Source organism: Lytechinus variegatus, chromosome 13, assembly GCF_018143015.1.
Source record: "Lytechinus variegatus isolate NC3 chromosome 13, Lvar_3.0, whole genome shotgun sequence".
Lineage (NCBI taxonomy): Eukaryota > Metazoa > Echinodermata > Echinoidea > Temnopleuroida > Toxopneustidae > Lytechinus > Lytechinus variegatus.
In genome coordinates this window covers 29,024,270-29,037,847 of record NC_054752.1, presented here as the reverse complement: position 1 = coordinate 29,037,847, position 13,578 = coordinate 29,024,270, and the positions used below count along the sequence as shown (strand labels likewise).

At 35.2% G+C, this 13,578-nt stretch overlaps 1 protein-coding gene across 1 annotated transcript in view; it reads right to left on the bottom strand.

Moving 5' to 3' along the window:
• The window catches only part of LOC121426869, a 35,020-nt gene extending 21,945 nt beyond the window's left edge, over positions 1-13,075 (bottom strand). The window contains exon 1 of the mRNA XM_041623272.1: positions 12,559-13,075. The gene's annotated coding sequence lies outside the window, so the exon portion shown is untranslated. The remainder of the gene's footprint in view (positions 1-12,558) is intronic.
• Positions 13,076-13,578: the final 503 nt, after the last annotated feature.

Here is a 13,578-nt window from a genome sequence, read left to right as displayed (position 1 = left end):
AGAATGTTTAAGTCTTAATGATATTCTGAAAAGATTCGGTAAACTTGAACACAAACTTCAATTTTGTCATTTCCAAATGGGCTATGGCATCAATGGCATGATGAGCCAAATATTTTAAGGGGCCAAGCATGGCATACAGAGCAAAATTTTAGGTTTCAAAATCAACAAATTTTGGATTGTGCTTGCATAAATTATTGTTAAGTAAGGTTCGCATTCAATTTACACCAAAAAAAATTCTTAGAATGTCTAGTGTTTAGGTCGGAATATTACATATTTTTGAGCTCGCGCTTTGCGCTCGCATTATTTGATTGGTGAGTTATGTATCCTATTTATGAGTCACTAAATGCAGTCCGGAATAGCTTCCTTTTCTGGTCAGTAAAAATTTCAGCCTGTGTTTTGTGCTCGCGTTAATTTGTTTAGTAAGATGCACACCTATTCCATGATTACAAAAACAGCTCGAAATTTCATTTCTTATTATATCTTATTACAACATCTCGCAAGGATGCCCTTTAAACAGTGATTAGCACCATAATTGACCCAAAATCGAGTTTTACAACTTCAAAATTTTTTTTTTCAAAACTACTTGCTCGCTATGCTTTCTATAACGGGAAATTAAAGCCTAAATCAAAATATCTGTCTTATCAATTAGAAATCACTTTAAAAAGCTTTGCTGAACTTAATTTCCACAAAACACACAACTTCTTCACACAGTTGATAATCTCATTTTGAAAATATCTGTTTGCACCAAAATTCTCATTTTGACTTATACTGTAAGTGCATTTTTGGCTTTGACCTCCCCCCCAAAAAAGAAAAAAAAATTCTGCCTCCCCTGTCCCAGGTAGAGGAGAAAGACGTATGTTAAGAATGGGCATACCAGGATCAGATCACCTTGGTAATAATAATTATTGCAATGTGAAATCGCCTAGAACAATAATTAAATGTACGAAGGTAACTATATACTTATTTTAATTTTATGTCTAAATCTACATGATCTATCATGAAATTATTTTCGTTTTAAATGTACAAGGGTAAAAAATTTTGCTCGCTCACACCTTTTATACATTTGGTCCTGTGTGTCATGTATGCCGCCTAAGCATTGTTGTCTATTTTTTTCCATATATTGTACAATTGAAATGCCTTGTCCTTGGCCTTGAGGTTTTCAGGCCTTGGCCTTGGCCTTGGGTTTCCATGCCTTGGCCTCAGCCTTGGTTATTGAAGCCTTGGCCTTGGGTATTAAAGCCTTGGCCTTGGCCTTGGAGGTTTGAGCCTTGACTACAACACTGTTGTCTATTAGAGAAGCCAATACGTGAAACTTTAAGATATATATATATATGTATATATACAGTTCGTCCCCCCAAAAACTATACACTTTTGAAATGGCTGCCAAATAAAAAAATGTAACACTTTTGGGGGAAAGACTTATAGATATGGAAAGCCAAAAAAGTCAACTTTTAAATGACACCAAAAAGTTGGAAAACTATTCATGCTTGAGCGAGCACTGCCCACTGAAACAAAGGGTATGAAAGTTAGGGTGGGCTGGAATTAGCCTTCCAATTTCTTTCAGGTTTTTTGTATGGTACTTTCAAAGTTGAGGGTTATTTGGTGAATTAAAAATCAGTTGTGATCAGTTTGTTGTTTGTGAAAATTTAATGCATTATTAAATTGAAATTTAATGCATGAATGATCATGAATTGCAATTTTAAGTATAGCAATTTGTCTTTATCATGTGGATCTCAACAATGTGTTCATGAGAGTCAGGAGAAGAGGGGGTAAGATAGGACTGAAGTAGGTGAAGTACGTTGATGGGATAAAGGTCAACATAACATTTAGCTACCCCTCTCTCCATGTCACCTCCCCCCCCCCACTTCTCTCCTCCTGAGAGACTAACCTCGGCTGAGCTGGGCAGGAATTAGCCTTACAGTTTTTTTGAGCGGTTAGTCCTTTGGAACTTGCTAAGCTAAATTAATGAGTGAGATAAGTTTTGGTTTCTTAGACAAATTTCACGAGTTACCGAAGTGAAATTTAATGCATGAGTGACAGGAATTGTAATTTTATGTATTCATCTTGTGAACCTCAGAAGTGTGTTCGTGAGAGTCAGAGTCATGTGATGGTACCTGTTACAAGCAAGAGGGCAAGATATGCTAAGATAAAAGGGCATTCCTCTTCTTTTTGTCCTTGTTAAAAATTAAAAGTCATATGTACCCTCCCCTCTCCAGTGCACCTCCATTTCCCAGCCCCCCCCCCCTCTTTCTCAGTCTCACCTCCTGGATTGTACCCTATTCAAAACTTAACTGCCAAGTGACCGGTGGCTGATGGTCTTTTTTACTGAATGATTACCGAGAAATTTAACAATTTTGATGATTAATGAAATAATTTGTTGAAAAAAAATGCATGTTTGATTGTTTACATTGCACATTGAATGAGTTGATTTACTGATAAATTGTTGATTAAATGATTGATAGGAAAAAAGTTGATGCCCCAATTCAGAATAAATAATTAAATCAACATTCTGCTCTGGACTTCACGCTTACACGACAATAGCTATCAGCCTCTCAACAGGAGGGGAGGGCGGGAAAGAGATAGGGGGCGGAGGCGAAATGTTCTGTTGACCCTTATCCCATTTAAGTCCTATCTCATCCCCTATTCTCCCGACTCACATGAACACATTGCTGAGATCCACATGATAAAGATCAAATGCTGCTCAAAAGAGATCCAAATGATTAAGTTGAAATGCTGGAAAAAGTATTCACTCATGCATTAAAGTTCAATTTAATAATTAACAGAATTTGCTTAAGCAACCAAAACTCGTCACGGTTGATCATTAATTTTTCAAAACGCCCTTAAATTTGCAAGTTCGAAAGGATTTGCCTCTCAAAAATTGACATAAATTGGAAGGCTAATTCCAGTCCACCCTAATTTTCATACCCTTTGTTTCAGTGGGCAGTGCTCGCTCAAGCATAAATAGTTTTCCAACTTTTTGGTGTCATTTGAAAGGTGACTTTATTTGCTTTCCATATATGTAAGTATTTTCCCCCAAATTGCTACATTTTTTATTTGGCAGCCATTTCAAAAGTGTATATTTTTCGGGGACGCACTGTATATATACCTAAGAGCAAATTTTGTGTATTTCTTTTAAATACATGACAATAAATCATCTTGAATCTTGAATATTTTGGTAAATAACTTTAGGATAAAGGAGGAGTATAAAGGTTTGAAATCAATGCTATAACATTTTTATCAAGATATTACAAAATGGCCATGCACTGACATATTAAAATGGTATACGTGGAGAAAGTATTATTTGTTAATTAATTCTAAAACTTCTTGAAATCCATTATATTGCTACATATTCAATATCCTTTGTTACCACGGTAATCTAAGAAAAGGGGTTTTCTCGAAATACGGGCTATTTGACGGGTTTCGTTGCATGAGAGCCACGCCTACCATTTATTATTTTCTTCTTGTCCTTTATGTTGCTGTTATTGAATTGAACTGAGTTTTATTGATTGGTAAATAATTTTATGACCATTATTAACACTGGACTGATCAGTTATATTTTTATATGAATCTTGACGCCATGCATTATTAATGGGATATTCGATTTTTATTTGGAGTCAATGCACTGCTACTCAGGAAAATTCACAAACAAACGAAATAGAGAAAGGCGCTGGTTTTCTTATAAAGAACAGAACAATTGTTGACAATTATTTGTAGTACCGCTACAATAAAATAAAAAGCCTTTGATATGTAAACAAGATTTTTATCTGTCTCTGCACTTTCTTTTTAGTCTAAAGAAGATTCTTTCAATGTCGAAGAGACCGTCGACCCCCTTTTTAGAGAAAGGTCCTTTGAACCAAAGATACTACAAGGGGAAGATCGGATACTTCGGCGATTTTTTGAAACGCTCGATAAATGCTGATAGGGAAGGGCGCCCATTAGCGTTGAGTAAGTAAACCTTTGCATATTGGCACGTGACTGTGTATAAAACATATGGGGGAAATGAGAGAGTGGAGTTTGGAGAGGGCTCAAGGGTGGCTCGTGAAAATATTTCCACATTTTCTTACCAAGAAACATCTGAAATATATTCATCTCAAATGTAAGGGGGAAAAATTGAAGAAAAAAAATTTGAAATGTAAAAATAGTCCATCCCTTCAACCCTTCACCATTTCTCTCATATGTTTTGTACACAACCATCTCGCGATACGTACGCAAAGGTAAAAAAGGTCGTTACTTACTCAACGCTGTAGGGCGCTCTTCCAGAGCGTTTCCTTTCCACAGAGATACGATCTTACGTATACGTAAGCTCCCGAAGGGAGCTAGAGAGGGAACTCTTTTCGCGCGTTTTCTTCTCCCATAGGTTTTGTACACAGCCAACATGGCTGCCGGCGGACAATTTGAATGTTGATTTTGGAGGGTCAATGTTTAATTCATGAAATGACGTCAAATTACGCAAAATGCACTTCTATGATTGGCTAAGACGCTAATGTTTTCATATCTTATGAATTAAACACGTTTTTTCCTTCCCACAATTCCCCACGAGATCTGTGCGAAGTGTTGTTCTTTTGGACTCTGCGAATTTCCAGTTTCTACAACGAAATGGCTCGACTAATCATCTGTTTATAGAATTGATGTTCGAAATCGTGATTTCTGAGTGAACTTCATTGCAGCAGAAAATCTTGGAGGGAACATCAATATTAATCTAATGACATTCCATAAGAATAAAAGTTAGTTAAGTTCATTTTCATGTTTTGATCTCACTTGCAAAGGTGATGTGTTTGCGGGGGTTCGGGGCCCATCCCGTATTTACTTTACTACGTAAACCTCCATTTCCATGCACTCCCATTTCTTTTGCCTGACTTCCAAATAAATCATCTGTCAGTGAGTTTCTCAAAAAATAGGCCTAACTTACCATTTGTCGTAGATCTAGACCTTCATCGGAATACTTCATGTAGGCAAAAAGTAAACCTGTATTTCAGCTTTATTGTCAATTATCAGGGGTAGATGTGGACTTGTTTCCGACCTCCTGTTTTAGTAAGGACAAACTGTCGATTTTGGCCAGAGCGAGATCCGGCCTTGATATCGCCGGTGCTAGCCGGCTAGCGAGATTGTCGATGTAGTCATGGGGTATGAAAATAGCGGGGACGGACTAGGCCCAAAGGCCAAACTTCAAGATTGAAAGTTGAAGATTAGGCCTAGTCCGTCCACGCTATTTCATCTTCATATTGATTCAGCAGCTTCTTTTATTCAGAAACCTTTTACTTCAGAGTAATCATGAATGAAATCCAATTGATTTACTGTTAGATTTGAATGAAATGGCTTAGGCCTAGACGTAAATCAAGTTTCTATTTGAACAGGATGCCCTGGGCCTGGCCTGGGGTGGTATTCTGAAAACGTTTTTAGTACATAATTATTACTCCATTCAAATGTGATGTGATTCTTTAGTTATATACAGGACCAGCATAGTCGGATAGACCAGGTCCTGATTCAGCTATACAGCTGGAGCAATATATGGTTGGAATCATTTTACTTTAATAAACATGTCGGGTACCTGGCATGCTTATGCCTCTCTGTGAAACTTTATGATACTATAGAGAGAGAATGAAGTTTTTGGACCAGATAATTCAGTTTGGATTATTCATGGGCCAATGATATGGGCAGCTGGAAATTTTTTAAATATTGTTTAAGAAGAGTAGTTTTATTTATCTACTCTAATGTAAAAAAAAAATTTTTATTGCAGATCCAATAGGACCAAGAACTTATAATTTATAAACTCTATAAATCGTATATTGTGCGAAAACCAAAATTACATTCAGAAAAAGCCATGTTTCCATTTTCAACATCGTGGCCAATCAATAATGTTTTCTCATTAATTTGAATATTCGCACTAAACTGGATCTTTATGAAATACCGTAGTTTCTGCCAAAAAGAATTCACATGTGGACAATGCTACAAAAACATGATCTAGAGTTTCAGTTTGTTTACAATGGTGACAAGTCATATCTGATGTGATATTCCATCGAACCATCGAACTAAATTCTCTTTATACAGCAAAATCCGATGCAGCAATTTGAAATTATATTGTTTAACTCTGTTATTAAATAATTTTCGAAACTTAAATTTCATCAATTTGATCCAATTATAATCTTCTGCAAGTGATAGTCTATCTTTCCAAAAATATAACACCGTTGGGTGTAAATTCTTTTTCAAATCTACAAAATATGTGTAGAATCGTTTTGTTTTTGATATTGTAATGTCAAATGAGTCACCGGTTTTAATTTGAGTCAATTTATAAGTTTGCATTCGCTAATCACCGTGATTTTTAAGCTGAGCATTGTTCAACTTATCGAACCAATATTTTGGAAAAGCGGTTTTAATTTTAGCTTATTGAAATAAGATACAAAGAGAATTCATCGACAGTAAGTCTGTAATACTTTCTGAGTTTTTCCATGATCAATTTTCAATTAAATGGTGTACTTTCTATACCCTTATCGTACCATTTTCTGAAATACAATAACATGTTTTCATGTTTTATATTTGAATTATTCCATACGATTTCATTTTCAAATTGAGTTACTTCGAATATATTAAGATAGTGAAGTTCAGCCCATGAAGTAAGTCTGTATAAAATGTAGGTAATGAATATTTTTTTTTTTTTTTTACATAATTTGATCATGTCTACTGGAGAACAGTTAAATTGAATGGATAATGGGGTTACACTTCGTAATTCCGAAGGTTCTTTATTCCGAAGGTTCGTAATTCCGAAACACGTAAATTGCCTATACCTCGATGTTCGTTAATCCGAAAACGAAAAAGGGTTCGTTAATCCGCACATTAATCAAGTATAACTAAACATCCTATTAGAGTTTCATGTCACATGACCAAGGTCAAAGGTCATTTAGGGTCAATGAACTTAGACCATGTTGGAGGAATCAACATCAAAATCTTAACCTGAGGTTAAGTTTTTGAAATGACGTCATAACCTATAAAGTATATGGACCTAGTTCATGAAACTTGGACATATGGTTAATCAAGAATCACTGAACATCCTGCATGAGTTTTATGTCACATGACCAAGGTCAAAGGTCATTTAGGGTCAATGAATTTTGGCCGAATTGGGGGTATCTGTTGAATTCCCATCATAACTTTGAAAGTTTATGGATCTGATTCATGAAACTTGGACATTAGAGTAATCAAGTATCACTGAACATCCTGTGCGCATTTCAGGTCACATGACCAAGGTCAAAGGTCAATGAACATTGGCCGAATTGGGTGTATCTGTTGAATTCCTATCATAACTTTGAAAGTTTATGGATCTGATTCATGAAACTTGGACATAATAGTAATCAAGCATCACTGAACATTATGTGCGAGTTTCAGGTCTCATGATTAAGGTCAAAGGTCATTTAGGGTCAATGAACTTTGGCCGAATTGGGGGTATCTGTTGAATTACCATCATAACTTTGAAAGTTTATGGATCTGATTCATGAAACTTGGACATTAGAGTAATCAAGTATCACTGAACATCCTGTGCGCATTTCAGGTCACATGACCAAGGTCAAAGGTCAATGAACATTGGCCGAATTGGGTGTATCTGTTGAATTCCCATCATAACTTTGAAAGTTTATGGATCTGATTCATGAAACTTGGACATAATAGTAATCAAGCATCACTGAACATTATGTGCAAGTTTCAGGTCTCATGATTAAGGTCAAAGGTCATTTAGGGTTAATGAACTTTGGCCGAATTAGGGGTATCTGTTGAATTACCAACATAACTTTGAAAGTTTATGGATCTGATTCATGAAACTTGGACATTAGAGTAATCAAGTATCACTGAACATCCTGTGCGCATTTCAGGTCACATGACCAAGGTCAAAGGTCAATGAACATTGGCCGAATTGGGTGTATCTGTTGAATTCCTATCATAACTTTGAAAGTTTATGGATCTGATTCATGAAACTTGGACATAATAGTAATCAAGCATCACTGAACATTATGTGCGAGTTTCAGGTCTCATGATTAAGGTCAAAGGTCATTTAGGGTCAATGAACTTTGGCCGAATTGGGGGTATCTGTTGAATTCCCATCATAACTTTGAAAGTTTATGGATCTGATTCATGAAACTTGGACATTAGAGTAATCAAGTATCACTGAACATCCTGTGCGCATTTCAGGTCACATGACCAAGGTCAAAGGTCAATGAACATTGGCCGAATTGGGTGTATCTGTTGAATTCCCATCATAACTTTGAAAGTTTATGGATCTGATTCATGAAACTTGGACATAATAGTAATCAAGCATCACTGAACATTATGTGCAAGTTTCAGGTCTCATGATTAAGGTCAAAGGTCATTTAGGGTTAATGAACTTTGGCCGAATTAGGGGTATCTGTTGAATTACCAACATAACTTTGAAAGTTTATGGATCTGATTCATGAAACTTGGACATAAGAGTAATCAAGTATCACTGAACATCCTGTGCAAGTTTCAGGTCACATGATCAAGGTCAAAGGTCATGTAAGGTCAATGAACTTTGGCCATGTTGGGTTTTTTTGTTGAATAACCATCATATCTCTGTAAGTTTATTGGTCTAGTTCATAAAAAGTGGACATAATAGTAACCATGTATCACTGAACATCTTGTGCGAGTTAGAGTAGTTTTCAAAGTCAGCACTGCTGCTATATTGAACTGCGTGATGCAGGTGATACGGCCAGAGGCATTCCACTTGTTAATAAGAGCATTTAATTTGAAAAAAGGGAATTTTCCATTTTGGAAAAATAGCATTTCCCTGTTAATTATTTTGGGATATAAGTTCCCCCTGCTACCCCCCCCCCCCCCTCCTCAGAGGCAGATCCAACTTTCGCCAATGAGGGGCGAATTTTTTTCATCCATAATTTTCCCAATCGGCAACTCAAAGTTGATTTTTGTTTGTTTGATTCTTTGAAAGGGTATATAGTCCTAATAGCCAATATTAGCCTTATTCTTATGAAATAAAGTAAATATGTAATAATATCATAAGCCCTATTTAAATAATGCAGGCGCGAAGCGCGAGCTTTATATTTTTTGTTGAAAATATGATGGGCAATATGTTTGTGAAATTGTCATCTTCAATACAAGATGGCTATGTATGAACTATAAACTAGAAAACAGCTGCGAGCAAGAAGCGCGAGCAGAAATTTTAATTATAAGCTCTGACCTGATCTAAAAGGGACATGTTAAGGGATTTTTGCAGTTAGCCATGAAGACGATACATGTTTCAACCAAGGGCGGTGGAACGTATTTTTCGGGGGGTGGGGGGGCAAAGCCAAAAAGGTGCACTTCTATGCCTAAACGGACATTTTTTTTGCAAATCATGAGATTATCATCTGTGTAAAGCTGTGTGTTTTGTAGTAATTAAGTTGAGTAATGTTTTTTAATTGATTTATGATTGATAAGATATATATTTAAGTTTTATTTTCGCGAGCAAACGTAGCGAGCATGTGGTTTGGAAAAAATCAAATCTGAAGTTTTTTTACTCGCATTTTGGTCAATTATGGACCTATGGACCAATTATGGACCTTCTGTTAAAATTGCATCATTGTGAGATATTGCGAGCGATTCACAAGCTCAAGCTTTGGAAATTTCATGTAGGCCTAATAAGACATGATAGTAATAAGAATAATAATAATAATAATAGTAATAATGGTATTATTTACCAAGGGAAGCCACTTCAGTTCTGAAAACTGTTACTATTACGGCTTTAGCTGGGCTGCCTAGGCGCCCAAAGGAATGCATTTAATTTCTTCATACCGGGTACCTATTCACTTCACCCGGGTTGAGTGCAGCATGCAGTGTGGATAAATTTCTTGTTGAAGGAAATTACGCAATGGCTGGGATTAGAACCTACAACCACTATTTCATGGTCAGAAGACTGATCCACTGGGCCACAACGCCCCACATAAAAAGTTAACATTGCGAGAATTTTTTGGTAATCATGAAAAACAGATGAACATTGTTAACAAGAGGCGTAACGATCAATACAGTGTTATTAACATTTATATTCTTTATCACCATTTTTTTATCATATTCATCGTTTGGGATTATTATGATCATCATTAGTATTATTTTATTTTATTACCGGCAGAAGCTCCTATTAAAAATGACATCCCATCCAATACAAATCCTATTATCTGGAGGTTACTCGCACCCGACCAACACACTTAATCCCCTGCATCTTTAAACCATTTGCTTGGGCAGCATTTGCTCAGAGAAAAATCGAAATTAAGCGTATGATCCGGGCGCCTATTTTTAAATTAATACATTCTTTGGCCACAACACACACATGCATCATCGTTCGTTATTTTATCATTGCATATTATCCTGTTATCTTGCAAGAACAACACCGTTCTTGTTACCAAAATGAATTAATTTCATTTTCGGAAATACGAACCTTATTTAATTTTCGGATTAACGAACCTTCGGATTAACGAACCTAATTTCGTTTTCGGATTAACGAACCTTCGGAATTACGAACCTTATTTCGTTTTCGGACTAACGAACCTTCGGAATTACGAACCTCATTTCGTTTTCGGATTAACGAACCTTCGGAATTACGAACCTTTGGAACAACGAATGTATGCGGGATAATGGTATACCGCTTAATTTATGTAACCAAAACTCACAAATGTATTTCCAGGGTGGTTCATCACCTCTTACAATTTTTGGTAACCAAGAAAGTGTGAGTGATTTCAATCTAGAATTTATGTCAATCATATCCAAACCCCATATTGGGATGGATTGATAATGTAAACTCTTCACTTTTTCTCTTTTAGAATTCCATGAATATGAATGAATCATTTTATTAAGTTCTGTGGCGTGTGATACGTCGAAACAAAACCCCAAGAATCAGACCTAGTCTAGTTTATGTGTGCACAATAAGACTGACTGGTTCAATCTGCAATTTAATAACAGAATAAACAATACTGCTATAAGCTAAATTGACAACATGTCATGGCATATATATATATATATATATATATATATATATATATATATATATATATAAAATGGCTATAGATTTACAAACAGGCAAATAACGTTGACCGGCATTACAACTTAAATTATCCAACAAATTACCACTCATTCAATGAACAAGGTTATGATATAACCTTGTTCTCAGTTACATTTCCATGTGTGGCAAAACAATGGTGGCAATGTTTGGCTTAATTTCTATTTTTATATGGGACAAATGTTTGATTTTCTTACACTGTCAGTTTTCATTACAGCTATTCATCATATAACTTGGCTCTTATGTAAATTTATTTCTTTGAATTATTTTTTTCTTAATTAAATATAGAGATTGAAAAATTGAAATTTTCTTGCCATATTACTTTCCACCAATAGAGGGCATACACAAAAATATGCCCAAAACTCAAGTTTTTGAGCGATCTGGTGAATACAAAAATTATTCCCAAGATACTAATGAAAAATAGATTGTAATTGTATGGAAATCAGCAATTTTGGTCACAAAAGTGATATTTCAATGATTTTTCAAAGTGTGTGCCACTCATTCAATGAACAAGGTTATAATATAACCTTGTTCTCAGTTATATCTCCATGTGTGACAAAATAAGGGTGGCAATGTTTGGCTTATTTTCTCTTTTTCTTTGGGGCAAATGCTTGATTTTTTTACACTGACAGTTTCCATTAGACCTGTTAATTCATACTGCTTGGCTCTTATTTAAATTTAATTCTTTATATCATTTTTTCTTAATTTAAAATAGAGATAAAAAAATGAAAATTTTCTTGCCATATTACTTTCCACCAATAGAGGGCGTACACAAAAATATGCCCAAAATTCAAGTTTTTGAGCGCTCTGGTGAATAAAAAAATTATTCCCACATTACTAATGATGAATAAATTTAAACTGTATAGAAATTAGTAATTTTGGTCACAAAAGTGATATTTTAATGAATTTTTAAAGTGTGTGCTAGTATATACAGCATTGGCATACCATAGTCCTACCTGTAGATTCTCCACAGGTCAGATGGTAGCAGTGAACAAGTGGTGTGTGCTATGTACAGCATTGGCATACCGTAGTCCTACCTGTAGATTCCCCACAGGCAGGATGGTTGCAGTGAACAAGTGCAAATTACCTTGACAAGTTTCAAGGTCATATCAAGTATAAGCATACTGTATACGTCATGTAGTACAGATCAATGCCCCTAAATTCATCCCTTTTGTACAACAGTTTTCATAATAAAAGAAATCAATTACTACTTCAAATGCGTATCTGTTTACTTCTTTATGTTTACATGGCTTATGACAATGCAGACATCACGTGCCCGAAGGCGCCAAATTCAAGTTACATACACAACTACGTAAACGCCACGTACGCTTTCTATTACATAATGCATGCATGTACACGTATACGGCGTTTTCATAAGAACAAATTCACTCAGCTTACATAGCTTTGACATATTAATTCGTAATATTTCAAACCATATTTCAGCATGCCACTCGGCTTATCTGATAATATAACTGATAAACTTCAAAATAAACACACAAAAAAACAATACTTACGTCATTGGGCTCGTATCACGAAATTAAAGAAATTTAACAACTAAACGGACAACCGACACGCTTTCCATGACTGTACAAAAGAAAAACAATACGCCCTCAATCGGTGAATTCAAATCTAATTAAAAATAAATTTACAAAATGAAACAAAGAGAGTCATCATAAATTAGAAAATTACTAAAATCTTTATCCTGTACACGGCAAGTTCTTTGATATAATTTTGGGGCATGATGTAGCATGTGCTTATATACAAGTAACATTTTTATAATAACTATTTTCCCATAGTATGTCAGATTTCTCATCTTCCAAAGATTTATAATACGTTTAATTTTATCTATCTTTACAGACCAATTAAGGACATTAAAGTCATTGGTATTCTTGCATAATACAAGCCCAAGGTATTTAATTGGTTCATCAGACCATCCAAAATTGCATATACCATTTGTTTTATTATAATTTATATTAAGTGGTATAACTTTGATTTTGTTTAAATTAAGTTTTAAGCCAGAATGATCCCCGAACTTAATAACATTTTGAATTGCGACATTTCTTACCTGGACGGAATTAACAGAAAGAGCGGTGTCGTCTGCTAGCTATGAGATCTTTAATTCTTTTGAAAAATGGTTCTTTGTGGAAAGGAATCTTAATACCACTGACTTTCTTTCTGTGACGTCATTACCTTAACAACTAAAACAAATAACAAAGCCGATAGAGGTCACCCTTGTCTACACCCTTTTCTATCTTAAACTGTTTTAAAATCCAACCATTATTTATTACTTTGCCTCCAGCGTTTTTATATAATACTTCAACCCATTCGATAAATTAATCTTTAAAATTTAATATTGACAGGGTTTCGAAAAGAAAGCCATGTCTCACACAAACAAAATGTTGTTTGAAGTCTAAATACCAATCCTTGTTGTTCCAAAATTTTGCAATAATCAATAACATCTTGTAAAACCTTAAGTTATCTGTTTTTCCGGCGGCGGCGTATCTGAAATGACAGCATATCTTTAGAAAGTTTAT